The sequence below is a fragment of the Gallus gallus genome, chromosome 7 (assembly GCF_016699485.2).
Source record: "Gallus gallus isolate bGalGal1 chromosome 7, bGalGal1.mat.broiler.GRCg7b, whole genome shotgun sequence".
Classification (NCBI taxonomy): Eukaryota; Metazoa; Chordata; class Aves; order Galliformes; family Phasianidae; genus Gallus; species Gallus gallus.
The window spans coordinates 18825585-18841518 of NC_052538.1; the positions used below are offsets into that span (position 1 = coordinate 18825585).

At 41.0% G+C, this 15934-nt stretch overlaps 1 protein-coding gene and 1 long non-coding RNA gene across 7 annotated transcripts in view; one reads left to right on the forward strand and one right to left on the reverse strand.

Moving 5' to 3' along the window:
- B3GALT1 (beta-1,3-galactosyltransferase 1) overlaps window positions 1-15934 on the reverse strand; it is a 182855-nt gene that overhangs the window by 17375 nt on the left and 149546 nt on the right. The window lies entirely within an intron of this gene.
- Window positions 15670-15934, forward strand: part of LOC121111325 — a 76538-nt gene continuing 76273 nt past the window's right edge. The window contains exon 1 of the long non-coding RNA XR_005861693.2: window positions 15670-15780. This is a non-coding gene — a long non-coding RNA (uncharacterized LOC121111325). The remainder of the gene's footprint in view (window positions 15781-15934) is intronic.

A 15934-nucleotide genomic window follows, 5' to 3' on the forward strand; every position in this document is an offset into this window, starting at 1 on the left:
CACTTGTCTTCAGACTTAACCTGATGGAAATGGTGCCTTTGCTAGGCAACAAAGTGGCAGAATGATTCACCTTCTGGCTTTTGGGTTATGATTAAACTCACTTAAGGAAAAAGTTACCCCTGGGAGTAGTGTAGACACGCAATGTAGTCACTATAATTCAGAAAGCATCCAGTATGTTGGGGAACAGAGATCTATAAAAAAAAGACCACACAAAAAGCCCCAAAAAACAGTCGGGGGAAGCCTGTTATCCCAGCCATCTTCCTGCTCTAATTTCTTCGTTATAAACATTTCTTGTTGCAAGGACTGCGTTCATTCCATCTCACCACATTCCAGTGCAGACAGTCAAAATGGTGGTGACTTGAAATTAGAGCACTGAATTTATGACAATAAAAGCAATTTTAATGTGGTGATATGCTGTCTATTAGTAAATTACTAGAAATAGTCCTTGCCATGTAGAAAAGCAGAGCAGAAAATTCAATCCTGTATAATAATTTTTAGGTATGTCAGAATGACAGCTTGTATGAAAAACACATGTAAGAAGATTGCTTTGCCATGGGCAAAAATCCTCCAAAAAACACAAACTGCTTTTAAGACTGATCTGACAAGCTATATGAGAGTAGGCTAACTAATTTAAGATGTTGGGAGGAGATGAGATTTGCAGCATTTTATTGATATGAGAACAGTAAAAATATATAAACATTCTTTAGGTGCCATATCTTCTGTTTTGGAACCACTGAAAGGATTTTCTGCAGCAGACAATACCAGATTATTATCTTGGCTAGCAAGAAACAACCTGTAAATTAAGGCCATATCTGACATACGTGGAAGAAAAACCATCAGATTGTATCATACGTGAAAAATGGTTTCTCGGTTGCCTTAGTCAAGTAACTAAAACTTTAGACATATCACCTTTTAATCTGAGGAATGATGAAACCAGCAGTGACAAGAACAAAAGTGCAAGTTTCTGAAAGTAGATATATTGAACTGAGAGGTGGGTAATTTGTCAGCCACCCCTGTAGACACAAGAAAATGGAGGACAAAAGAGTTTGCTTTGGATCACAAGCCACAGACTGCAGTACAAGATTTTGCATTCTGAGGCATCTGCCTCTCCCTGCACACTTCTGGAGACACCTAAGAACTTAAATTTCAGCTCACTCGAGCACCTTTAATTCTGGAGGGAGAGAGAGACGGCAGAGTGCTGTCTTTATTACAGCTGACATCTGAAGCCTCAAATGCCACTCATAAATTAGGCTCCTATCACCTAAACAGTGCCCCTAGGCATCTTCTGTTTAATAACTGCCCTTCAGAGGGAATGGGCGATCTTCCATAGGATGGATTATGAATTATACAGTCCCTATAGGAAGCCAGTCCAAAAATATGTACTAGAACAACTAAATTATCTCTACCGTGTCTTCACTGCTTGGTAAAAATATTGAATGTGTTCTGTGTCATCCTGGACCTTTAATTCCTTTCCAGATGCTGATGCAGCTTCTGCAGGAGAGGAGCACATTGCTTCCCCTGCTCACTGGACACGCTGCTTGCTGCTGAGGCAGGGGTCGGCTGTGTGCAGTGGCACCACCAGGGCAGGGCTGAGACCCAGGTGTGGCGAAGACACGTCTATGCTCACTCCCTGCATCCACACAAAACCCAAACTATCCAGCACCACAGGCATGGAGTGGCTGCGGGTGCAGCTGGGCTGCTGGGGACGGGATCCCTCCTAGTGCTCTCCGCCCCATAAATCCCACTTCACCCAGGGTGAAAGAGAGGTGCAGGTGGATGTTTAGAGGAGTGAGTACTGATCTCCTTTATGTCTCTGAAAACCTGTGCACAGAAATGCAGTTACTTTTTCAGTGACTTTTAGAAGTTGTTTAGCTGTAACTTTATCTGATACCTGCAGAAAAGCAATATAGCAGGGCATTTCAGCTCAGCCTTTCTTCTCCATTTGGTGTCATCTCCAGTGCCTGCACAACCTATTAAATTCATTTTGTTGTATCTTTACTATTGACATTTAAGATTAAATGCCAAGGAATGAAAAAAAAAAATGTTTTTAAGCGCTTTGACTTTTTGTTTCAATACAGGTTTGTCAACACTGTAACAACGTGCTGTAATTTGTTATTTCAATCACATCTTTCTACCCAGGAAAAATACTTTTGATTAGCAGAGCTACTGTCCCTTTGTTACAAGTTTTATACAAAATTTGGCTGTGAAAATACAATTGAACTTAATGGGAGGTGCGAAGGCTTGGCAGTATCTTGCTCCTGTTGGCAGTGCTCATGGATGCCCTCTCCTCCGGTACGCTATGAGGCGCAATGCCTGCTTCGTGACAGCAGCGGTGCGTCGTGGTGCTGCAGCTCTGCCCCACTGGGCTGCAGTGCGACGCAGAGAGGGGAAGGAAGTAAGCGCGTTAGGGATGAGCGTGTGGAGTTCCTCCTGGTCTGTAATTCATGGGCTGGTCAGATTGGCAGTTTTAGCATGACTGTGCTAAGGGTTCAGAAATCAGTAGCGACTGTAGCTGTTGTAGGTTTAGGGTTGCACCAAGGTGGATGCAGGTAGCGTTACATTTTGGCATGCTTCCCTGACACGGTTCACTGTCAGAAGTAGCAGAGTACATCTGCTGTAACATTTTTTCAGGGGGTATCACAGTCTGGGAAAATCCTAGGCTTTGAAGGGCAGTGCGTGCTGCTACAGGCATTCAGTGAGCTGCTTATATTAATTGTGATTGTATGCAGCTTTCTGCTCTCTGATGGCCAGTGGATATTAAGCAATTCAGTGACCTGATGAGCAAGAGCAAAGTGATTGCAGAAGTACTCTCAGCAAGCTAAAACTCTCAGCAAGCTAAAACATGCAGCCCATTTCTCTGCTCTGCATTCTGTCTAAACAGGACGTTTAATTACAGGAATCACATCTGGGAGGAGCTCTTTGGTTTGCAGTAGGTGCCTGATAAAGTCACCTGCAGTATTTCTTTTTCTTCTGCCCCTAACAGCTGAGTCTTGAATTGAATGTTACAGCAAAGACTTTGCCTGAGGGTTTGCCTGAACAATGCAGCTGTTTGCATGTCAGTGCACAGGAAAAGACCTTCAGGGAACAAAACTAGCTCAGGTATCTAATTGCTGAGGTCTGCTAGAGGGACACAGAGTTTGAGTGCAGTGCTTCCCCTCAGTGGCTAATGAAAGAGGTTTTGGTCAAGACTGTGGCTCTCTTTCCTCTTGTTTTTATGAGAATCACTGCGGCCTGTCTGGGCCTCCCAGAATAAATAGTATTTATGCAATCGGTGTTGTCAGAGGTTAACTGAGGAGAGATTCTTCCTTCCCACTGCTGGTTCTCTTTGCTCTGAGATCATGTGCCCGTACAGATACAGTTTCCAGTTACAGTTTTGACATTTAAATCTCTAAATGAGTTGCATCTTGATCTTCTTGTGCTGCAGGCGTGCTATCACCTCTGTTTCTTCTCCACTGGGAGATGAGTCTTTTGATGTTTGCAAGCTCTGTGTTGCTTAGTCTCCTCCTTAAGTCCACCCAGAATAGCGTTAAACACTTCTGAAATGACTCCACAATAATTTCCCACTATGTTTTCAGGCCCGTTATGATAGCAGTTATTTTTGAAAGCATCTTATGAACAGAGCCTAGACTGACATGTCAGATACTGTCCTAAGAAATACAGCTTTTTACTATGACCTTCTGTTGCCTGCTGGAAGGCCAGTTAGCTAAGGAACATCTGCAGCTTCCTACAGGGATGTACAGCAGCTCCCTGTCAGCAACAAACAGAGGGCCACAGACTACAAATGTGAGAAATGCAGTCTGCCTTCTGATTTACGAAAGCTCTCTGGAAGTCCTGCTGATGCCTGGTTCTCTGTCTCCTGTGCCTGTAACTGGCCTGGGCAATGCATAGCTGTAAAAGTGATGCTGCTCAACTGATAAATGGCTCAATGCTGGCAGACTAGATTTAGCAGTGGCAGGTCTTGGATTATAAGAAGATGCAGCACACCAGTGTTGCAAATGTAGCATATGGCTTTTCCTATTTTAACATATGATCCTTTAAAAGAGCCAGTGATCCTTCTGGTATCTTAAATTCCAGATGGGAATTTTATATTCCCTGTATATGGTACTGTATCTCATAAAAACTGAAATTAGCAGTAGCAAAGTCAAAGAGGGCCTATGCTTTTCAACTCACAGATGACTATGTTTTCCATTGTTGTCTTTACAATTGTTGTTGATACCTCTGTCCCATCACCACGTTCAGCATGTCTGCCTAGCAGTCCTATAACACATTGTTTTAGGAGTAAGATACTGTCTTCTCATTTTGTTGGCACTATGGTAGGAGCTAAACTTCACAAAAAAGAGGAAGGAACTGAGCTATGCCCAGGTAAAGATTTTCATGTCCTCAAGCATTTTAATATGAATACCACTATTTTCAAAATAAATAAGGCCTTTAGAGTCCTTACTCTGCAGTAGGAAAAGAGCAACGTAAAAAATAAGCAGACCATGATCCGTAAACTAACAGCTCTGACTTCTGACACTCCTGCCTACAAGTCCTCTCTGTTTTGTGCTTTGCTATCTATCATGCTTCCCTTTCAGCATAGAAATGAGAGAAAGCAGTCGAGATAAAATCTCTCTCAAATTCTCCTAAATGACAATTAAGCTACAGCAGCCACTGCAGGCACGGCTGCATTGTATCAACTGCTACATCTCGTCCGCAGTGGGGAGAGAAATGAACTGTTCTGATGAAATGGCTCTTTAAGATGGATGGTGTTCGCAATGGAGATGTTGAGAGACGTAAGAGTAGACATTTAGAATCTAATATAGCATCTCATTACATGTTTGCAATAGTTGTTGATCAGTGCACCTTTCATATTTTTGGGCTTTAGCTAGAAATCTGCGTCTGCTTTAGTGAGGATATTGTTTAAAGTGATGGAAAATTTAATAATCAGAATTTTTAGATATGAATGGAAATCCAACCGTCTTATTAATTTAGATGTGAACACGTATAGATGTGAAAACGTTCTTAATTTTTTAAATGAAGCCTTTTTAAAGCTTGGAAACACTTAAATACATCTTATTTTTTATTTCTTCTCATGACTAGGAGCGTAAGCACTGAATGGCTGGAGAAAGGCTGCCTGTTTGCTTGAGATTTACAGTTTACTATTGCAGTCTCAGAAATTAAGATGCTCGTCTAAGGCTTTAAATATTTCCTTTTGTGCCCTAATATATAGGGACATTCCTTTGAAAATACCAAATCACATAATCTGTATAATTATCACTGAATCCCCTGTATAGCGAACAGTAATCTAGGAGAATTTTCTGACTGTAATCCCTGTTCCTCATGATAAATCTTCTGCATAGCCATTAAGTTATTACAGTATGATACAGTTAAGTGATTAAAATGAAAATGAAGCTCATGTTATCTGACATTTTCAAACTGCAATTTTGATGGACAATATGAAAACGGGAATAGTGAAAGAAATTTTATATTCCTCCCATTTCACTGACCTTCATCTTTATTTCTATGTCTTCTGCTCAAATATCAAAAGATCTAATGTAATAAAGGATGACGGGAAGCACATCTGACAAAACTCTCTCTTAAGTATCTCTGAATAAAACATTCACTGGAAATGCTTAGCACCAGCAGGTTAGCAGTAAAGTGTAATGGTTTTAAAGCACGCCTAAACACCTTGCAGACAAATGACAGCTCTGAATTTTAAAATTAAGATCTGAGATAAGGCTACAGCTGAAGTTATCTAAAGAAATGTACCCAGCAGTTGTCTAATGCACACTCTGGTGACAATGCTATTTGTCTCTCAGAAAATGACCCGCATCAGTGATCTAATGCTGCCGATGCTGGCACACCGTGTAAATCCGAAGGCCTGATCATACTGTCAGTCACACAGCCAGGGCTTCTGCCTCTCCATTTTAGGCAAAAAGCTCCCTTTGCAATTTTCTCTAGCATCACTGGGGGGACAGAAGGAAACAACTCTTAAAAGCTAATTTTGTTTTGCTTGTTTGGCTTCAGTAAAACCATGCTAAATACTGAAAATAACGAAAGCTTATTTTTTAGAAAAGCCATCCTGGACAGTGTTCTCAAAACTACCTGTACCTGTTGAGGCCTAACGTAAGAATGTTAAATTGCAGGCAGTTATTTGGAAATATCCATGCATGCCTCCTAGCTGAGGTATGGACACCAGGTTTGTAAAACCAGGGACTCAGTACAAGCTGAAGCTGCTTTCTGTTGTGAGCCAGTCAGTGCATTTGCTCTTGAGTGTGTGCATTCACAAAGGCTGCAAAGTCCTTTGCACAGCTTTCCTGGCATTCTCCAGCCTCCCCAAAGCCACAGCCCCGGGGGACATTGTCTCCTTCAGCCTCTCGTGTTATGGCTACAGAATCCTTTGTGTTTCATAGAGTATGTTAGAATGCTTTAGATTGTAATTAATATTTTCCCCCACTGAACTGAGGAATACAGGCTCTTTTTATGTTATCTTCTACAGTTAAAATGTAGGACTATAATATAACTCCTTGCCACTGTTAGTTCTCAAGCAGCATTCTCAAACAAGGAGGATCATGGGCACTGGATGAAAACAAAGGTCTCCTTGTCACCTTAAGATCTGTCTTGCAGAGAATCATTTTTCCTCCAGTTTTCTGAAGGGGGTATCAATTAAACTTGGAAATCTGAAAGTAGACTTCAAAGACCTATGCTTAAAAATGTTTGCCCAGGGAGGCTGTGGATGCTCTGGATGTCCCTGGAGGTGTTCAAGACCAGGTTGGATCAGGCCCTGGGCAATCTGCTCTAGTACCAGATCTGGAGGTTGGTGGCCCTGCCTGTGGCAAGGGGTTTAGAACTTGATGATCCCTGGGGTCCCTTCCAAGCCAAGCCATTCTATGATTCTATGTAAAGTCAAGTTTAGTCATCGGGTAACACTGGCCAAAAGTGGTTTTTGTTTGGTGTATTGATAACACAGGTTCAAGATAAAACAAGTAGAACATTGCTTAAGTTGGCAGATAAGGATTAGTTTTAGAATTCTTTTGAAACTTCAAAAGAAAAAGCCTCATTTTACTCTTAGAGGCTCTGGTTTCAGGTAATTATCTTAAAGTTCAGCTGTTTCTTATTCAGAAACATCTCTGGTCTCATTATCCTTATACAGACACAACTCCCATTGGAATCCTCCTGAACTCTGCTTCTATGACTGTGTGGGTTTAAAAGAGATGCTGAGATTTCCAGGAAGCTCATTGTCACATTTATTATGCTTTGCAATATCTTCCTTTCCTCTCCTCCTTTATTGTGGCAGACCTACTGCCCAGATTTCTTTTGTTCCAAAAACCTATTCATTCTTTTTAAGACAGCAAAACTAGAGGAGAAAAAAAAAAAACCAAAACCACTGTATCAAAGGAAATGGATACCTGTGTCTCAGTGAAAACTTCCTTTTAAAAGTTCCTTTAAAAACTGCAATAAAATAAAATCTGAGATCTATTTTGGGTGGATTCTGATGTATAGATATCTGATATTTTGACCCAATCTGTTTTAGACAAGTCTGTTAACAAGAACATAATTGGTTTGATTTTTACATTGATATGAAACAGCAGGAAAGTTAACTGGATGCCGAACCTATTCAAATTATAATTTCTCCTGGCAATAGATCAAACAGTGAAATGATTTTTCCAGCGATCTCTATCCCTGCCTCCTAACAACCTGCTGTTTCTTGCCACTATCATCGTCAGAAACTTCTTTCAGACCACGGTTTATCATATAAACTAGACATTAGCCAAAAAATAGAAGCAAAACCACTACAGTGCATGCACCCTATCATGAAGAATACCTTGCCCATATACATATGATTTCCTGGATGAAACAAAATTTATCTAACGCGATAAGAGAAAATGGAATAACCCTATGACAGAGTGAATTTATTCAAATATGTGGATAAAGACAAAACTGTAGATTTATTACAACACAGCTTAATCTCTGACCTCATTCTTACAATGAAGGAGCCTAGAAAACAATTTTCTTAGAATTATTGTATACAAATGATGTATTCAATAGATTCAATAGTTGGAAGAATAATAATTAGTTATCTGTTGAGCTTATCCCATAGGAACTCATCATCTTCCTGTTTGCTGAGATTCCCTTCTTCTCCAAAGGTACTTTTTCTTTCAAATTTAGTAGGTGATTACCGTGAGCTGTCCTTAGCCTCAAGTCCACTGTTTCTTTTCCAGGCTTTGCTGGAGTCACATGCCTAAAACCACATCTGTTCCATAGTCTGCTGTTTAATGCTGCCTCAAAAATGTGTTACCTCTCCCTACAAACTGAAACTTACTTAGAAAGTTCATTAATTAGTTCTCACTGTCATTATTTGCTTTGCATTGCAGGTTGCTTTTGTTTGTTTGTTTTCACTAAACTGTGAGCTTTTCAGTTCAGGAATATAATAGGATCTCATTTTATATAGTACTGACAGGTAGGATATGATATAAACAATAACCAATAATTGTCTTTAAATGCTTACTAATGCAAGTATATTGTGTGCAGTTATTTACTGCATTTTATTTCCCATTTCTTATTTTGATCTATAATTTCTCTTCACATTAGATTCTCACAGGAGCAGGCTGCCCAGGGAAGTGGTGGAGTCACCATCCCAGTAGGTGTTCAAGAAAAGGGCAGATGTGGCACTGAGGGACATGGTTAATCAGCATGGTGGTGATAGGTTGATGGTTACGCTAGATGATCTTAGTGGTCTTTTCCAATCATTATGATTCAGTGATTACTTAGCCTGTGAAGAGAGGCAGAGAGGCACTGCAAATGTTGCTGCTGTGTGCCAGAAGGTCCAGGAGAGATGCGTCACCATCAAAAAGTCAGCTGATTGTTTTAGACACTACTGGCTACTAATTTGATGAACTTCCATGTAGGATGGAGGCAATAGGACATTGATTTAATGTTCCCTTGCTTTGAGATACCCTTACTATGTCTGAGCACAGCATCGGAATTTCTGTTGTTAAGTTTCAGTTTAGAATCTCAAATTTGAGGTAGTTTGATACAAACGATTTTGTGAACTGTGTAAAGAAGGAAATAAGTCCTACCCTTCACCAGAACTTTAATGACAGACCAGATGACACGTCTTCCACAGAAGAAATAAGATTAAGCACTTTGAAAGCCAAGGCATTTCAATAGAAGCAAAATTGAGCTTTTCAGAGCAGACTATGCAATCACCCCACATAGCAAGCAAATCACTCTGCTGAGTGATTTTATAATGTGGAATGTTTTTGGAGTGCTATTGCAAACTTCGCGTCATCCTCAAGTACAAACTATCATACATTTGCTATAGAAATGACCCTATTAGGGACAGCTGTACAAGTGACAAATCTGCACATAGATTGCCAAATAAAGCAGTACAAATTAAATGCAGTAGATGTGCTTTCTAAACCTTTCAATTTCATGAAATACGCTTCCCTAATGATGCTCATGTTGTTATTCCAATAATAGATTACATCCAATCACTTGAGGATTTTAAAGCTAGTCTGGAAAAACATCAGGAAATGTAATTTATTGTGCATTTGCAGTCTATTGTACTAAGTGAGTTGATAGGCTTTCCTTCCTTCTACAGTCTTTTGCGTCACTTTTGCCATTTAGCCATGAATTTGGGAAAAGAGATGCCTGGCCATTCTGTGCTCTTCCCACAAATGTGTAGCTGATGGCCGCTATGATAGTAACTACCACCTTCCAATTCAGGGCCACACAGGTTTGTAGGGTGGGGAGAAAGGAGGATTATGGGTTTGTCGTTAACTGAAGGTTGAAGAGCTTGGAGAGTTAAGGGAGATTTATTGGGCGTTTGCTTGGTGTTCCTCAGCCAGACCTGGACTTCCTCTGTTCCCTCCTCAAGGGCAACAACAGCCATGTGGCTCCAGCCCAGAGCAGGTATGGGGAAAGCTTGAGACTGCCAACAACATGCACTTCTGCCTTAACCACATGATGTCGTGCCTAACACTGCATTATTCCTCTGATTCTGTGTGAGGAAAATAGGGCTAAATTCTTCCAGCATTATCTAAAGCCCTTCAAATGTTTGTTTCCCATTATTATTGGAGCCTTACTTATCAGCTCTTTATAATCTTCACAAACATGGTTTAATAAAAAGCATAGGGAAGAGATCAAAGTAATCCAAATCTTCTTGTGGCTTTGCATTGGTATATAGTATAAAGGCCAAATCCCCCAAAGCTGTGGATCCCCAATTACAGGGCTTGCCCTGTGCATGTTGAAGCAGCAGGAGTTCTCATTCCCACTGCTGTCCTGTGCCACTGACTATGGCTCACAGAGCAGAAACAACTGTGGCTTTGGGCCCCTCGTACGGGCTGCTTTCCAAGGGGGTCTCTGGCCTGTGCTGACCGAGATGGGAAGGTAACCATCTCCATCCCTTCTCCCTGGCCACAGCTCTGCTCGAACAGCTCTGGCTGAACAGTTGTCCAAGTGGGGAAACGAAAGAGATGCTTTCTGTCAGTGGGTGCTTCACATTTCCCATCACTGAAGCCTGACAGAGACTTCATTATTTGTAATTATGGTAATTCTGTGTTGCCAAGTCGTGCTGCAAAATGCCTATGCAGATCTATTTCTGAACTGTTGGACGCTTTCTCGAGACAGAACGTGCAAATTTGGGCTGGTCTTATGCAACTGGTGTGTCCTGAGTGCTGATATGGATATGATGCTCGCTGCGCCGCCATGGCAGCCATGTGTGTTTCTCAGGGCAGGACTGAGGGCTGGGTGAGGAGGGGACAAAATGTCTGTGTCTGTGGTGCACCTTGTGGAGCAGGGATGGGGGCATCTGCTTCATACCAATGCACGCAGCATGGGCAACAAACAGGAGTACCTAGAAGCCATTGTGCAACAGGGAAACTATGGCTTAGTTGCCAGCACTGAAGTGCAGTGGGATCACTCTCATGACTGGAGCGCTGCAGTGGAGGGCTATAGGCTCTTTAGAAGTGATAGGCAAGGAAGGAGGTTTGGTGGGGTAGCTCTCTGTGTTAGGGAGTGTTTTGATGTGGATATTAGGAAAAATTTCTTCTCGGAATGAGTGATACTGCATGGACTGAAAGCAGCTGGCAGCCTGCTGTGGCTGGTGGAAGTGGTGCGGCATGCTGCAGCTTTTGTAGCACCAGCACAGGCCACCGCCCCACTGCCCTTCGTGTTTGGCTGAAGCAGTTTTAAAATGACTTTTATGGCAAATGGATGTGGGGGGTAACCGTCTCTGAGCAGGTCTCACTTCTGGAGCTGCTGAAGTTGTGGGAAGGGAAGGGGAGTGAGGATGTGAAAATTCAACCGTAAAGATTCCCTGAAGAGCTTGATGTAGTTTTTATCCTTTCACTGGAGTTAGAGCAAGCCTAATTTTCTCTCATTGTTTAGTATAGTAGCATTTGCTTTGAAATGCTTCTTTATTAGTTCATTAAATAGCATGCCTCTATGTGTTTATTCTCCATAAAAAGTGTTTCCAAAAAGGTCCTAAAATTTCCTTTTACATCACCTGATTTAAAATAAACAGCAGAACCATAATGTGCTGTAACTATCCTCTAACCTAAAGCATAGCAGTAGGGTAGTTTATGATTATATTTCATTAACTTGATAGTTCGGAGGACCAAATGGAAATGTTTACAAATGAAATACAGTAAAGCAGAACTCGGTTACAAGCAACGTATTTTTCCTGGTCCTTTCAATAAATTTATCCTTATGCTCTAATGTAACAGGATCAGCCTTCTAACTTCAGAATGTTTTCATGGTATCATAAATGGTGAATGCAGTGTTCTATATACATAGCATAATTGATGTTAGACTTGACTTGGTCTCATGCTGCCTTGTTTCACTGAAGTCAATAAGGTTATATGGTTAAGTGAGAGCAAAATGTACTCCTTCCATTTAGACAAAAATGGCAAATTACAGCTCTGATTGCTTTTGGGAACACAATGAAAGTCACAATAAAATTAAATTATAATTTATGCATTGACCTGAAACAGGAAACTTAAGAGTGCTTGGGAATTTTACAGAAAAATGCATCTACCAGTGTTGAAATGTTGTGCCTGTTTCTTCACTGCATCTTCATCATCTCCTTACAGCTTGTTACAGAACTTGAGATCTGATCCCCTGTATGATCTCACACAAGGGGAAAGCAGGTTTTTGGGGTTTTTTTTTTTTTTTTTTTTTTGGTCAAGTAACCTAAGTAAAAGTGTGCCAGACTATTTTTTCCCAAAGAGAATTAAAAATGTAGTTGAAGAGTGAAATTATTTTTGTAAGATTTTATCTTGTTCAAACTGGAACTAACAGTATTTCATAATAATGTACCAGAATGACGACATTATCACCATAACCATCATTATCTTAACTCTGAATGATTTTTGCAAGTCAATATGTCACACAGAAGTCGCCTGAGTAAGACTAGTTTCTTAACACCAATACACCTGTATGTCCTTGGTCAGAGTTGGATCCCAAATTACCCCTTAAATTTTAATTTAATTGGGTAAGCGCTGCACCCTGCACCAGGACAGTGGGATATCATCCATATGATAAAGAGAAGCATCCAGTCTCTAAGAAGTGGTGCTTGGCAATAGTACAGATCTGTGCAGCCTCCAAGGGACAGGCGATGCTCTGGGGCATGTGTGGGGCATAGCAGGTGGGGGACTTGTTGAGATGAGAAATTTGTGCAGACATAGAAACTCAGAGAAACTTAGGGTAAAAAAGACGGTGAGAGGAAGATGGACTGGCGTTGTGTGGAAAGTTGTGTGGACTGGCATTAACATTGATTCTCAATAGAGATTATCTCTATATGTTCAGGTTTATATAGTAAAAAAAAAAAAAATCAATTTTTTAGCATCAGTGTAACATTTCTGCAGAAGTAGATATTATGCACAGAAAAATCTTGGAAAGATAATCTGCATTGACTCACCGTTCCATGCCCAGCTACTGCTAATATCACACTGATGGACCTGGTAGCAGATAGGTAGGTGTGTGGCACTGCCCAAGTTTTGCATTCACAAAAAAAGGAACATGATACCTTTTGGCTCTGATCACTTTCTACTGCACACAGAACCTGTATGGGCCTTTCTGAGTGTATGCTAATGTATGCACATTTTTATACTGGTAACTTATTTTCTTTGAGAGGCTCATAGAACAATCAAATGCCCCCAGCTACTTCTCTGCTTCTCACCTTGCAGAGAGCAAATGTAGCCTGGGTAAATGGATTAAAGAAAAAATGGAGCTTGGCCACAAGAAAAATAAGTTCTATAATTGATTGGGTCAAGAGGAGCTCAGGGACACCTCTTGGATGAAAACAGAATGACATTCATAGCAGAGAGAGGAAATTTGAACTAACATTACTAAAACAACTCAGGACCCTAAGAGATACAAGTAAAAAGTAAGGGTGAAGCTGTGAAGGGCCTTGTGTGTTCAAGGCTATGTTTGTTCACAACCAGGTAGATGGGCTGGATCATTACAGTTACATTAACCTGTAAAACCTGCTTGATACAACCAAGATCTGTCTTCCCCTTACTGGCTTTCTCAGGTGACCCCTCCACCCATCTGGCAGACTCATACATCAGATCAGGCTCCTGGACTGATCTGTTGGCCTTCATTTGTTGAAATACATACGAATTTGCAAGAATATGTAAAGGAACAACAATAAAACCAGCCTCATCTTTCAAAACATTAGAAATGCAGGAAATCGTGGCTTAAAGCTACAATTTTCAGAGAATACTCTTACACTCTCTCAGCTGCATCTGCAAAGGTAACCAAATAATATATTCCTCACACAGTATGAGCAACTCAGAGTGCTACTGATGCTATAAGGAAAAATCTAAAACTAGTTGCCATGTCTGTAATAACAAGTATGCCCTTTACATCCCTCCTCCCCATAATAACAGTTATATCTTTTGGTACAAGTGCTCAGATTCAAGCCCCCAGTAGGATTCTCCTGACAAGCAGAAATTGATGCAGCTGCCTCTTGCAGTTGCTGGGAAACAAGTTATAATGATCATGGGACACTGGCAGGTGAGCAGAGGAGCTGTGTGAATACTGAGTTCTATTCCCTATTCACTAACTCTTAGGAGGACGACAGCCACAAGGAAAAAAATCAGAGCAAATGGCTTTAATAAGGTCATGAGATGGAGCAGAAAGTCAGTGCTCACCGAACACTAGTGTAGGTCCAGCAAAACCTCAGGGATGCCAGTTCCCAAGGTGCCAATCTAACAGCTGCTTTGCACAGCAGTAACTTAGTAGTGTAGGGGAGGGGGGAACCAACCATAATACCAATCCCAGCTTGCAGACTGTGCGGGTATAACAGAGAGTAAAGGATTAGCCCATGCCCGTTAATTACTCATACACATGTGGGAAAGCAACGTGACTCACTGAACCTACGGCAAATACTTTGTGTAACATATTTTTGTGTGAAAGTTTGTGTATGTCCACATATAGAGAACTAGTAATAAACACATATATAAATATATATGATTAGTGTTGAATGTTACGTTTCATTTTGAATTTTGAAACTGATTTTTTTTGTTTGTTTGTTTTAACGAGAATTTTAGTGAGCAAGCAGAAAATGCTCCCTTGTGTGAGATTATACAACCAATCTTGACCTCATTTTTCAGACTTTGGTCAAAATGAAACTAAAGCAATTGACAGCTACAACGTAGCACAATATTTCCTTATTATGAATTTTATCTAATTGGCTATGACTATCCATGTACTTTCAGGTTGTGTTCTTCTATTATCTGCACTTTCCATTTAAGTAGTGTAACAAGTAGTGGATTTATACATTGCTTTCGTCATATAAAATTTGTAGTTTGTTTTCGTGAAAGTGTTAATTCTCTTTCTGTCTGGGCTTTCAGTGGGCCTGCAGAAAGGAATGGCTCAGGTTTTGATTTATTTCAAAATGAGCTTGCTGAGGGCTGGATTCAATAATACAATCCATTTGTCTTAAGCACTGCAAAGCTCATGCCAAAGCCCCAAAAATCAATTTTTGAGAGACAGAGAGAAGTTGCATAGCTGTGCAGAGGTTTGAGCTGCTCAGAAGAGCTTTTTTTAAAAAAAGCTATTTTTTTCTTGAACCGTTCTCTAAATGGTTATAGATTTTGTTTGCTTGTCTTAATGGGATGCTATCGAGTATTTAAGGCTTTAATATGAATCCTGGAGGCAGAAAAAAGTGGAAAATGTTTATAAGCCCAAATACGAACGTATTTCAGAATTTAAAGTAAAATCTGATCAAAGCAGATTGATTAGAATTTAAGATCTCTCCGACAGAGATGGAAATTAAACCAGAACTGGGATGTGACAGTACCTAGAAATAGTTTAATGCCGCGCTTCTGTGCTGACTGAATGCAAAATATGAGCGGCATTGCTGTCAAAAAGCAAGTCTGGAACTAAATTTAGGGATGATCTGAGAGGCTGATAGCACAGCAGGCATGCAAAGATGAATAAAACAACAAAGATATTTTTGTCTGGCGGTACTGCCCTGACCTCCGCCAGCACCTCCTCCCCAGCAGAGCAGCCTCTGGTGGCAGGGGCCTCACCACCCGATGCAGCGGGAGCTGTGCGCCTACCTGCCAGTCGGATGGCCAATCAGAGTGCAGCGATTGCCTCTCCGGAGGTCTGTGTGCACCCATTGGCCAGCAAGGAGGAGTGTGGGCTCTGAGGGGTGCTGGCAGTGGCAGCCATTTTGGGGCTCCAGTGTGGCTTTGATGCCGTGAGGTGTTGAGCTGAGGTAGCTTGGTCACCAGCACGGCCATTCACGTCTTGCAAGATTTAGTCAAATTGTAGAAGTTTATAAAGGTATTCGTGTCTGAAATTGTTTCAGATTTGGGATGAAGTTTAAGAATGAAAATGAGAGTTGGGGTCCTTTGAGTTATTCACCTCTTTCTTCAGCTAGAGAAACCAGTGTCCCGTGAGACAGGCTGATCCTAGATTTGGGTAAAGCCTGACTGTG